Source organism: Canis lupus, chromosome 2, assembly GCF_011100685.1.
Source record: "Canis lupus familiaris isolate Mischka breed German Shepherd chromosome 2, alternate assembly UU_Cfam_GSD_1.0, whole genome shotgun sequence".
Taxonomy (NCBI): Eukaryota; Metazoa; Chordata; class Mammalia; order Carnivora; family Canidae; genus Canis; species Canis lupus.
The window spans coordinates 31,309,417-31,320,789 of NC_049223.1; the positions used below are offsets into that span (position 1 = coordinate 31,309,417).

Sequence of the window (11,373 nt, forward strand, 5' to 3'; positions counted from 1 at the left end):
GGACTGGGTGGCCCTGGGTGCGCGTGCAAGCCCTGTGACACCTGCAGGGGCCCTTTCCTGGGTTTCATGGTCTCCAACAAGCGGGGCAGCCTCCTCTCAGGGAAGCTGTGAGAAGTCCCGAGGGTGCTGAGTTGGGACCCCACATGCTGTCCCCCTCATGGGTGGGGCGGAGGGCTGCACGCTGCGGGGGCACATGGGCCCAGGGTCAGGAAGTGCTGCCCCCTGAGGCAGCCCTGCCGGCCGTCTGGGGACCGGGCTGAGTTTCTTGGCACCGGGGTCCACGGTACTCCTGCTGCCCAGCGTGGGACTCCCCATCGGTACCCAAGGCGCGAGCGCAGTCCCATGCAGGAAACCAGACTCACCCTCTCGGCGCTTTCCCCAGCCAGCTGAAGCTGGGGTGTAAAAAGCACATACATATATAAAAAGCAATTTCAAACAAAGAAGCTCTATCCAAGTGTTAGGACGACTAGAATAGCCAGAAAGCAAAAATGGTGATCGAGCTGACCTGGGATTGCATTCGTTTCTGGCGCGCTGGCCAGCTGCTGGGCACGGCTCGATCCGGCCAGGAGTCTCCCCGCGGAGCACCCTGGGATGCACCAAGCTGCACAAAGCCACGGTTCTTCATGGCAGTCAGGAAAACGCGCTGCGTGCCACATGGTATTGTATTCTTTTTCAGGTTTCTATCATGTTATTAAAAACGACCCTCCGTGGGGCTTCTGGGTGGCTCGGTCGGCTAAGCGTGTCGCTCTTGATCTTGGCTCAGGTCTCGGTCACACGGTGGGGAGTTCGAGCCCCGCGTTGGGCTCGGCCCTGGAGGCAGATCCTACTTTTAAAAAACGACCGTGGGAGCGCGTCTGCATGTGTCCCCACCGCCTCCCACACCCTCCCTACTCAAGTGTGCTCTGTGCTCCTGGGAGTTGCCCCCCCACCCCCGGGGATGCAGGCCCCGGGCTCCCCGGCTGCTCCCTTCTCCAGGTGCCTTCATGCCCCGTAAGATGCGAGAAGCACTTCAATCACTGCACGTTAGCTTCTTTATTATTTTTTTTTAAGATTTTATTTATTTATTCATGAGAGACACACAGAGAGGCGGAAACACAGGCAGAGGGGGAAGTAGGCTCCCTGCAGGACTCGATCCCGGGACCCCGGGGTCACGCTCTAGGCCAAAGGCAGACGCTCCACCACTGAGCCCCACACCCACCCCGCCCCGGGCGTCCTGTCTCCCAGCTTTTACCTGGAAGATGGAAAGTGTCGAGGTTCACGGTGACTTTCCGGACTCCGCGTGCGGGAGAGCCCACGCATCCCACCCCCTTGTTGCGTTCCTCCCGTTGGCCGTGAACAGGCCGCGCAGCCCCCCCCCACGTCTTCCCCGTTGCCGATGACGAAGCGACCGTGTGGCAAGTCTGTGCCCCACGCTCCACCGCGGAGCCGCGTGCCCTTCCCTTCCACCCACCCCTTCCTGCCGCCCATCTCAGGACTTCTAGAAAGCTCTGAACCAGGTCCTGTGAATCTTGCTCTGTGTGTCCTCTCCACTGGGTCGCATTTGAACCCTTCGCGACACAAGCTTCCCAAGGAACCACGGCTGGCACTCGGTTCTGCTCGTTTCTCCAAATCGGCTTCGTCCACGACGGGGGTGGCGCGGGGCCCACTTCACCGAGTCCTGAGCTCCCCCCGGTCTGAGCTGCCCCGCTCTGCTCCGTGCCCACCAGGGAGACAGGAAGACCAAGGCCCTGCGTGTCACCTGCCCCCCGACTTGGAGAGTTAAAAACGTGCTGTGCAGGGTCATGAGAAACGGTCGTCGTCGGGAAGTTAGAACGAGGAGGGCCACATGGTCACGGTGCCAGTCCCCAGAGAGGTGGGAAATCCTCCCGATTTCGTGCCTGCACAGAAAGTGACGGCTTTCTCTTCCCCACAAACCCGGAACACGCATCTTGACGTGTAGACAACCAGAGGCACAGGCGGCCCCGGGCCCCCTTCCACTGTCTTTTTGTGTTTCTTGTTTCGCTTCTCCGAGGCATGTAGATGTGCGTCAGGCATCCGGGATTCACCGCGCCACATGTCTGGCAGGCGGGTGTGCGGGCCGCTCTATCACATCTCATGCCCCATGTGCTGTGACCTTGGGGGAGGCCATCGCCCGTCACCATGGCTGCTTCTGTGTGAGCGAATCTGGGCCTGGGATGGTTGAGGACACACGGGGAGCCCGCTACAGACGCCGGGATCACAGCATTGCAACCTCCGGGGAGCTCAGGCCGGCTGCACGTGTGCTGCGTGTGAAACACGGCTCCGAGCAGTTGGCGCGCCCCACGGCACGTAACCCTCAGACCCTCGTGCAGGACCCACATTTTATGGCGGAGGACGCGGAGCTGCACGGAGGTCACAGACTTTGCAGGTCTCTCAGCAGTGACGGGGCGGTGGGACCCAGAGCCAGGCACTCACCCCCCGGAACCCTGTCTGCGGTCCTGGGGCCCGAGGCCAGCTGGCCGTTCTAGGACAGTCCTTCGCTCCATGGAATAGAGAAAGCTTTAAAAATAAATCCTGGGGATCCCCGGGTGGCTCAGCGGTTTGGTGCCTGCCTTTGGCCCGGGGCAGGATCCTGGAGTCCCAAGATCGAGTCCCTGCCTCGGGCTCCCAGCATGGAGCCTGCATCTCCCTCCTCCTGTGTCTTTGCCTCTCTCTCTCTCTGTCTCTCTCTGTGTCTATCACAAATAAATAAATCTTAAAGTAAATAAATAAATAAACAAATAAACAAACAAACAAATAAATCAATCAATCCTAACTTCAGAGCGCGCCCAACAGCAGACTCCGAGAGATCGGCGGACCCCAGCGAACCGCGCTCGCCCTCAGCCCCTCACCCGCCGCTCCCGGAACCTTGGCGGCAGTGGCGGCAGCCTCCGCTGAGCTGCTCATCGTCGGCCGGTACACGTCCCGTGAGCTGCTGCAGGTGTTCCCGGAATGCTGCATTTACTGCGTAGGATTCACTTTTCGAAATCCTCCAGGGACACAGCCCATTGCAGAAGCGAGGTGTCCAGGTGCTCCCTGCAAAGGCTGGCATACGTGGTGTCGAGGACCGGGCGGCAGGTGTTGGGAGAGCGCTGGCAGGGGGGCCCCGACTGAGACCCCTGCCCCGAGCCCTGGGCGGCCGTGTCACCGGGTGCTCCTGTGCTTCTCAGCCAGCATGGGAGCCAGTGCCGCACAGGAATGGGGGGTCCCCTGTGCTCTCTCACCAGAGGAGCATTTGCCAAGGTCAGTGAGGGGCCGGTAGGCCCCCGGAGAAGCAGCACCCACAATGATGACAATACCAGATCCCTTCCAAACCCCTTTGCACCCTCCCACTGTAAGCTCCTGGAGGACAGGGAGCACCTCTACAAAAAATAAAAAACCACCAGTACCTCCCCCATCTCGCAGTGTCCCAAGACCCTGTGGAGTGGTGGAGGTGCACCAAAAAATAAATAAATAAATAAATAAATAAATAAATAAATAAATTAATAAATTAATAAATAAATAATAAAAAAAGAATCTTAACTTCAGATTACCTATAATCGAACAAGAGTATTTGGGCGCCACTTTCTATTCATGGCGCACCTTTGCTGCTTTTATTTTAATCAGGCAGTCATGGATAATATTAATTTTTTATTCCTCATTACGCATTTGTGGCTTCCATTGGGTGACCTTGGTGGTGCATCCAGACGAAGCTTCTAGAGTGTAAACTACACTCAACTGTCCCATCGTCTGGAAGCTTCCAGTATCTGGAATTGCTGTTTCTTTCTTTCTTTTTTTTTTTTTTAAGATTTTATTTATTTATTCATGAGAGATGCAGAGAGAGAGAGAGAGAGAGGCAGAGACACAGGCAGAGGGAGAAGCAGGCTCCATGCAGGGAGCCCGATGTGGACTGGATCCCGGGACCCCGGGGTCATGCCTTGAGCCAAAGGCAGGCGCTCAACTACTGAGCCACCCCAAGCCTCCCTGGAATTGCTGTGTTTTCTGTATTTTCCTCCTCACATCCCTCCTGAGCTGGGGACTGGCTTATCATTTCCTATATGCCTTTTGCAGAAATCCCATTTTCTCATCTCTTCCTGAAGACTCCCCTGCCCCGCAGGCTCTGAAACGCCGGGATCCTTGCAGGCCCTGGCTGCTGTGCGCTGCCCTAGTGGGGTAAACGTGTGGTTTGATGCTGATGCTTTGACTTTTGGGGTCTGGCGACAGGCCGGCCCCTGCAGTTAGGCCGCCCCCACAGCTGGCGAGGGACTTGCCTGGGGGCTGACCTTTTGGAAGCAAACCCACCGGGACCCCCGCCCTCCTTTGTTACCTGTTACATCCTGGGCCACTGTCCCTAGCCCTCCGCCCTGCAGGGCCAGTACTCGACCACCCGCTGGGCACAGCTCCTCCCCGAACCCACCTACGAAGAGGACGAGGAGGACATTGCTCAAACGAGCCAGCCCTACCCTGTGCAGGCCTCTTGGGTTCCTTCTGGTGGAAAGCACGGTAAGAGCTGCTGCCCACATTCCCCATGGCTCTCACTGCCTCCCGTCCACCCTGATGCTTCCCGCTGGGCCTGTGAGGCATCAGGGTTACCCCACCCACCCCGCCGCCAGTAAACCATCTCTTCAAAGACAGTCCTCCCTATCGGTTCGCCCCACCATCCTGAACAATGATAACACCTACACTTAAAAATACACTTCCAGGGGCACCTGGGGGGCTCCGTGGCTGAGCGTCTTCCTGTGGCTCAGGTTGTGACCCCGGGGTCCTGGGATCGAGTCCATGTCGGGCTCCCTGCAAGGAGCCTGCTTCTCCCTCTGCCTCTGTCTCTGCCTCTCTCTGTGTCTCTCATGAATGAATAAATAAAATCTTAAAAAATAAAAAAAAAGCACTTCCAGGAAGGATTCTTTTCTTCACACAGGAAGTACTTGCCAACTAGCCCGGAGACATGTGTGCAGTCCCTTCTGAATGAGGTGAAGAGACAGGTGCTCCATTTCCATTAAACTCTGATCTTCAAGGCTGAGACTACACGGCCCTGCTTTTTATGCTCCCACGCCACCACGTCAGCCGTGAAAAAGCGGCTCGTTATTGCTTACGTGTTGATAAAACAATATACCCACACGAGATGTTTTCCAGGAGAAAACCTACGCGATCATAAACTCCTAATAAACACATAGCGTCCATCGCTTGTCAGCGCAGGATGACGGTATTTCTCTCCAGGGTCTCGGATTTGCTGGAGAGTCTCCCGGGTTGTGAAGTGGATGGCTTCCCAGCGCAGATGGTGTTCGTTCTGCTAAAAAATAAAGGAATACCTGCTACGTGTAGGTCGAAGGTCTCGCTTGGAATGCCAAGGCCCTGCTGCTCCTTGGAGCCCTGGAGTGAATGGTTCTCATTATGCATCTGGCAGCCCATACGGGGACGTACTTACTGAGACTTAGATGCTTTACAATATGCTTAACCCGCATGACATTGAGCTCTATGTGATCAGTGATGTTCCTGAGTAGCGTGGGGTGCGAGGGAGATGCCAAGAGGGGCTACTGTGTCACATAGGACAGGTCACAGCGCTATTCCAATGACTCATTGGAGGTTCCTCTCTTGGGTAGGAAGTGGTTTCCTGGTAAAAACAAGCCTAAAACCCCACCCTTGTTGCCATAACAGAAAGAAGGAAACAGATCCCTGAAGGGGAACAGAGGGAATACACTGGGGGTGGAGATGCGTAATGCTTGCAAATCATGTCTGAAATCTTCTAGAACATATGGAAGGGAAGCACGGCTTAGCATAAACCAACGGGATCTACAGACTCAACTTGGCACGAGTTTATAAGGCAAAGACTACACTTAGGATGAGAATCTTGGAAGGAGAAGTAGGTGTGTCAGTGGTGTGAGGTCCGGGACGCAGGTAGGATGCCGAGGGAAAACAATCTTGACCGGTGGAGAACGTTCCTGGAGGGACCGTACATACAGCTAATCGCTGATTCTTTTTTTTTTCTTAGGATTTTATTTATCTCTTCATGAGAGACACACAGAGAGACACAGGCAGAGGGAGAAGAGAAGCAGGCTCCATGCAGGGAGCCTGACATGGGACTCGATCCCAGGACTCTAGGATCACGCCTTGAACCTAAGGCAGATGCTCAACCACGGAGCCACCCAGGTGCCCCGAATCACCGATTCTTTACTGAGAAGAAGTGAGTGCGTGGAATCGAGGGCTATTTACTATCTTTACGGCCCATGTCCTACTCAGTACTATGAGGATGTTGTGGTCTTTATTTTCACGAAGTTATCACTTAAATAAACGGCTTTAGATGTGCGGGGTTGACGCCGCCTGCCAACGAAGACTCTGGTGCTAAAGGATATAAAACATCAGGTCACAACCCCTCCTGCAAGAATTGGGACTTTAGGAAGATGCTTTCTGTTTGAGCGTTTCCACTGCATTTATTTTTCAGACCATCGTGGCTCCGCCCTAAGTGTTTCTCTGGATCTAACAAAGGCCGTATCTGCTTTAGAGGGATATGAGTTAATTATTACTCTGGGATCTGAATTAATTATTACTCCGGGCCCTTTGGATAAACTTTTTAAGGAGATGCTGACTCATGATGAGTGCCTTTCCCGCTGAGCGTTCCCTCTGGACACGAGGTTCCCATGTTTATAGAAGGATTTGGCCCATTAAACATCAAGATGGGGGGAGGGGAAGGATGTCTAGAGGTTCCTTTAAAAGAATAACTTGGTTTAAAAGGACACAGACACACACAAAATGTGTGACGCCTTGGGAGGGGTCAGTATAACGGTCAGAGGGATGTTTGGGTTCCCCGGTGGTCACCGAGGACACCGGGCATCTTGCTGTTTACTCATTTCAGGTCATCTTACTCTTTTCAAGGGAAGATGAGAAATGTCTGCATGGAATGTTCCTGGTCTCCAAGAAAGTTTTAGCTATTTTAGTCACAGGGAGGAAATGGAGCCCAGCGATGAGCCACAAGGGCCGGACGGTGACGTCTGCACTGTGTTGTTCCCTGGTGTTCAGGGTAACGGGTCATTCTGACTCCCTCCACTCCTTGCGGTTCCCCAATATTCTTATTAAAAAGGCTATTTTGAAGTCATGTGGTAACCAAGGGGGACTTCCAGCCCGATCCCCTAACCGCATCGTAACTTCCGCCCTGTAGCACAAGGATCCCGGTTTATTTGACCTTGAGATGACTGAGATTCTTTCCTAAGAATCTGTGGTATTTATCTGATCCTAGAAAGAATTTACACCGTTCAAAGTCCTCTTCATGGGGGATCACGGCTGTGCTCAGAGACGTGGGGCTTTACTATGGGACGGAAAACTAATCGCCAGTTGACTCTCCTTTGCCACCTCTTTTCCTGCCGTGTCACTTATGTTTGTAAATCACATCCGGCGAACACCGTGGAGATCCTAGGCTGATAGAATCGGAAGGTGTACATGGTGTCTGCTCTCTCAGGGAGGGGTAGACTGTGTAGACTGTGCGGGTCCCCTTGGGGAGGTGCGGACAGTGTAGACCATGTCAGTTCCTTAGACTGTGCGGGTTCCCTCAGGGAGATATAGACCGTGGCAGTTCCCTCGGGGAGGTGTAGACTGTGTAGACCATGTGGGTTCCCTCAGGGAGGGATAGACCGTGCGAGTCCTTAAGACTCCCTGGGGAAAAAAAAAAAAAAAAAAAAAGGACTCCCTGGGGGGTGGGTGTGTGGACTATGTAGACCATGTCAGTTCCTTAGACTGTGCGGGTTCCCTCAGGGAGATATAGACCGTGGCAGTTCCCTCGGGGAGGTGTAGACTGTGTAGACCATGTGGGTTCCCTCAGGGAGGGATAGACCGTGCGAGTCCTTAAGACTCCCTGGGGAAAAAAAAAAAAAAAAAAAAAAAGGACTCCCTGGGGGGTGGGTGTGTGGACTATGTAGACCATGTCAGTTCCTTCAGGGAGGTATAGACTGTGCTGTTTCCCTCAGGGGGATATAGACTGTGTCAGTTCCCTTGGGGAGGTGTAGACTGTGTAGACCGTGCAGGTTCCCTCAGGGATGTGTAGACCGTGCGAGTCCCCTTGGGGAGGTATAGACTGTGTAGACTGTGCAGGTTCCCTCCAAGAGGTGTAGACCATGCAGCTCCCCTAGGGGAGGTGTGGACTGTATAGACCATGTGGGTCCCCTTGGGGAGGTATAGACTGTGCAGTTTCCCTCAGGGAGATATAGACCGTGTCAGTTCCCTTGGGGAGGTGTAGACTGTGTAGACCATGTGGGTCCCCTAGGGGAGGTATAGATTGTGCAGGTCCCCTCAGGGAGGTGTGGACTGTGTAGACTGTGTGGGTCCCCTCAGGGAGGTGTAGACCATGCGGGTCCCCCAGAGGCCAGTCCGTTTACTGCAGTGCACCCAGCATGCACCCCCAGGGCAGGGCCTCGTCGTACCCTGTGTCCCAGCCCCTCCCGCAGGGACCCCGTCCCCCTCCTTGCGGGGCGCACAGGCTCCCGGGCCGCTCGGGGAGCGCGGTCAGGAGGGTGCCTGGACGCCCATCCCGGGACCCCCCACCCTGGCCCTCGTGGCCCCTGACACGGCCCGTGCCCACAGCCTCGCTCCTGCCCGCGCCCCGCGATCACCGACTCCTCTGGGAGGGAGAGCGCGGGTCAGTGACGTGGGTTGTGCTCACTCTGGCATGGTGGCTTCTGTCCTTTCCTGAGGGGTGACGACACGCAGGCGGCCGTGTGCATTCGGTGTACACTGCACCACGCGTGTGGACCCAAGTAGACCGACTGACTTCCCCCGCGTTTCAACCCGCAGCTGGAGCAGCACCAGGGCTGACCCGGATGCAAAGCTCAGCGCTGCGAGCAGGGCCTACGTGGCCGCCCTGCCCCCCCGGAGTCCACCGGAGTCGCAGGCCGCAGCCAGTGGCCTTGGGACTATGGGCAACAACTGCCTGACCCTGATGACTCTTAGTCTGGTTCAAGGGTCCCAAAGCGAACAACACAATCTGTCACCTCCCTCAACCCCTGAGCCCCCCAGGCTCCCCCGGCACCGATTTTAAAGCCCTCTCAAGGCTCAGGGGTGGAGCATCTGCCCTCGGCCCAGAGCGTGACCCCAGGTCCCAGGATCGAGTCCCGTGTCGGGCTCCTGCGTGGAGCCTGCTTCTCCCTCTGCCTGGGTCTCTGCCTCTCTCTCTCTCTCTCTCTGTGTCTCTCATGAGTAAATAAATAAAATCTTTAAAATAAAATAAAATCGGTGCCAGGACATGATCATCTTCCCGGAACTGGCTGAGCCGGGCGTGCGTGCGTGTGCAGCGTGTATGCATGTGCAGCGTGTGTGCTCAAGCAGAAGCACGGCCTTACTCACGGATACGGTTCGATCACCTTGGGGCTCACTCACGCCTCCCTCGTTTCCCAACAAGCACATCTCACGGCTGAGTCCCAAACGCCAGGGATGTCGGGTCAGGGACATGCTGAGGGACCGCGTGGTCCCTGCTTTCACCGCCTGCCCTGGGGCCACAGCAGGTGCCCGTGAGGTGCAGGTGGAGAGAGGAGGGTCCCGGGGTGCGTGGGCCGGAGAGGGACACGGGGGGAGTGGCGTTCACGGCCTGACCTGTGGGTTGGTGGGTCGGGTGCAGAGTGGGGGGGGGTGGCGAGGCCGGCAGGAGGCGACAGGGGCTGCCTCGAGGGTCTACCGTGTGTGTGCTTCCCGCACCTCGTCCCCGGGCCGTCCACGCAGCAGGGAGCTGGGGACGTCAGCATTTCCCACACGGGAGTGGCCCACCTGTGCCCGACCTGTGCCCCACCTGCCCCCCACTGCACCCCACCCATGCTCCACCTGCCCCAACTGTGCTCCACCTGCACCCCACTACAACCCACCCATGCTCCCCTCACTGCACCCCAACTGTGCTTGACTTGCCCCCCACCTGCCCTCACATGCACCCCGCACCCCACCTGTGGCCCACCTGCTCCCCACCTGCCCCCCACCTGCACCCCACTGTGCCCCACCTGCCCCCCTGAACTCCACCTACACCCCACCTGCCCCCACTGTGCCCCACCTGCACCCCACTGGCACCCCACATGTACCCCACCTGCCCCCACTGCACCCCACTGTGCCCCACCTGCCCCCCTGCACTCCACCTGCACCCCACCTGCCCCCATTGTGCCCCACCTGCACCCCACCAGCACTCCATGTGTACCCCACCTGCACCCCACTGTGCCCCAACTGCCCTCTACCTGCACTCCACCTGCACCCCACGTGCCCCTACTGAGCCCCACCTGCACCCACCTCCCCCCACTGCACTCCATCTGCACCCCACCGGTGCCCCACTTGTAGCCCACCTGTGCTCCACCTGCTTCCACTGTGCCCCACCTGCCCTCTACCTGCACTCCACTTGCACCCTACCTGCCCCTACTGAGCCCCACCTGCACCCACCTGCCCCACTGTGCACCACCTGCCCCCCCGCACCCCTGCACCCTACTTCTCCCCGCCTGTACCCCATCCGTGCCTCTGCGCAAGTGCTCTCTCACCTGGCCTCTCCTTCCACCTGGGCGTGCCTGCTGTGCGCCGCCGTCCTGGATCTACCGGCCACCCTGCGGCCGGGCACTCGGTCTTCCTCTTACTCCACGAGGGTTTCCCGTGTTAGAAGCCATCACCTTAGGCAGCTACTCAGGTAAGATCCCCAGTTTATGGTGGAGTCGCGGAGCCAGCCCCAGGACGAAGGCCCTTAAGTGAATCTTTTTCAATATACGACAGTTAATATTAGCATTAGCAGGTGACGCCGCCCGATTGGTCTGTTTGGGGCGTCAGGATGCGGTGTAATGGGACTCGCCCGAGCAGCCTTGCGTTTCCGGCTAGAACGTAATTTAATTATTTGTGTTACTCCCTTTCACACCAATGTACCTCGTGTGTCTTTATGAGATAAGGGGAAGATATCACCCTCTAGTTGTCACACATAAGGCCTATGTTATTAAGATAGCTTTTAAACCAACAGAAGCTTTTTTAAAAAAAGTTTAAGTAATCTCTTCGCCCAACGTGGGACTCTAACCCACAACCCCAAGCTCCAGAGGTGCGTGCCCTTCCAACAGAGCCCCCAAAAATGCTTTTATCTAGAAACATTTTAGACGAAATTTTATATAAGAATGGAGGAATTGACCCATCAACGCTGCCTGAAAGCCGTCGAGGACTCTTACGCAAATAGTAGAATTATAACAGCAAAAGGGAAGGTAGCCGGACAGTCATCCCGAAGAGTCTTCAAGGATTGAAAGCCACGCGAAGGACATATTTAAAATTCTGAGACCCCTTCTTTCCACCTGTGAGTGAGCAAAGGAGACGATCTCTGGCCGAGGACACATTCCGCGTGGCAGGTGTGTCGCTCTGCGAGGACCAGGACCCGCGCGCCTTCTGGCTGCCCAGACCCCTGTGCTGATGGAATCT

General features: G+C 56.3%; 1 pseudogene; it reads left to right on the forward strand.

Annotated features, from left to right (window-relative positions):
- The first annotated feature begins 2,139 nt into the window (after positions 1–2,139).
- Positions 2,140–3,111, forward strand: LOC119876031 (annotated as a pseudogene).
- Positions 3,112–11,373: the final 8,262 nt, after the last annotated feature.